At 40.2% G+C, this 1,907-nt stretch overlaps 1 protein-coding gene across 1 annotated transcript in view; it reads left to right on the forward strand.

The window, feature by feature from the left end:
* LOC103598729 (ATP-binding cassette sub-family A member 13-like) overlaps nt 1-1,907 on the forward strand; it is a gene marked incomplete at its 3' end in the record, with an annotated part of 258,136 nt that overhangs the window by 34,700 nt on the left and 221,529 nt on the right. The window lies entirely within an intron of this gene.

The raw sequence follows: 1,907 nt of genomic DNA on the forward strand, positions 1-1,907 counted from the left end.
TGACAAATAAAAATAGTGTATATTACTGCATACTGCATGATGTTTTGATAAATGGATACATCGTGAAGTAATTAAGCCAAACTAACATATGTATCACCTCACGTACTTATCATTTCTTTGCAGTGAGAACACTTAAGGTCTAATATCTTAGCAATTTTCAAGTGTACAATGTGTTATTATTAACTGTACTCACCAGGCTGTACCATAGATGGCCAGAACTTATTCATTTTGCATCTTGCATAACAGGAACTTCGTACCCTTTAACCAACATCTGCCCTTTTCTCCCTCTACCCCCAGTTCCTGGCAACTACCATTCCACTCTCTGCCTCCCTCTTGGGATTTAGATTCCAGTCGACTTTTATTTTTGTTTACTTCATTATATGGGAATGTATCATCTGAACCGCACAGTAGCGTTAATCAGAGTATCTAAACTGCCTTTAATCCCAGGTAGGGATTGAGCACATTTTTCTTTCTTTTTGTGGCTGGTCAGTACCGGGATGATGAAGCCTGGACCTCGGTGTAATTAGCACCATGCTCTAAACAACCGAGCTAACCAGCCAGCCCTGACTGACCACATTTTCTTTTCCTCAAAGGACTAACAAGGAGGTTTGCCCTGGTCTTTGGGACATACCTGTGATTAGAGACAGTCACTGTGGACTCCCACTCTCTGTTGCTTGAGGGTCTACATTTCACAGTTTCTAGATGCTTCTTTTTTTAATTTTCTTAAATGAATAGAGAGTTCTGGTCTTTTAATTCTTCCCTATTAAGAAATATAAAATCGAGTAGAGTTAAAAACATGTTCAGCCTTCTCTCTGAAAATTTGCTTTTGCCGTAAATCAGTGTGTTTATTTCCATTCTATGAAGTACAGTGGGTTGTATGAGGCTTTATGTAAGCCAATAGGGGTTGCAGAAGCTGAAAATAAAAACATTTTTTCTTTACATAATGGAAGTAAAGTTTACCAAAATACCTTTTAGCTTCTCTGGCCTATTTTCTCCCAAGGCAAATCTGAGGCTTTTTTTTTTCCCCCAAGCAGAGATCATAAAACTTGACAGGGTTGCTGGAATTCATAGGGGACACATATGAGTAAAAAATTGGTTTCTTCAAAAAGTGGCCTTTCCATTGGGCTCAGTGATGTTTCTCCTGGTAAGGCTGGTGGCTCAAGTCCCCACCTCCACCTCCCCATGACAAGCTCTCTGTGAGCTTAGTGGCTGCTGTGAGCTTTTCCAGAGAAGTAGTCTATGTTCTGATCTTGTTACATTTGATGAATGAATATGTATGGTTACATCATCCCTGATTCCAGAGGGTAACAATGTATATACCATGGCCATTTCAGATATCTTTTCTTTTTTTTAAATAAGTTTCTGCCTTAACATGGTGCTTATGATTTTTTACTGCAATAGCCAATTCCATAAAAATATAGCCTTCTTCTTAAGTGCATATGAGATTGTCGTCCAAACAGAAATGAGGAGGACTTCAGAATCAGAGGAGAGAGTTGCCCCGCCAGCTTTTTTTCTTTTTTTAAAAAAATTTTGTCTATATGTCATTCAGTGATCTGCCTCTGAGTCTTACAGAGGGAGGTGGCTATGCACGGGGACTTTGTGTTTGCACTGTAGTTTCAGCCATAGTGCCTGCCAGAACATTCCCGTTGGTTCATGAGTGGGATGGAGGATTTGCAGAAACGGAAGTCATGACTGTAGGGGCACCTGTATAGAGAACAAGTTTCAGGGCCTCTATTTTGCAAAATGGGCTTGGCTAAGTCATTTCTATTGGACTCATTTCCATTTTTTCCAATTTAAAAATTGGTGATGATCTTTAAATTGTGTCCTGGATCTACCATTGCAAGGAAAGGATGGATGGTCCTCAGGGCCTCTGTGTGGGTACTGATGCTCCCTGTGCTTGGACCCAG

Source organism: Galeopterus variegatus, unplaced genomic scaffold, assembly GCF_000696425.1.
Source record: "Galeopterus variegatus unplaced genomic scaffold, G_variegatus-3.0.2 Scaffold2722, whole genome shotgun sequence".
Lineage (NCBI taxonomy): Eukaryota > Metazoa > Chordata > Mammalia > Dermoptera > Cynocephalidae > Galeopterus > Galeopterus variegatus.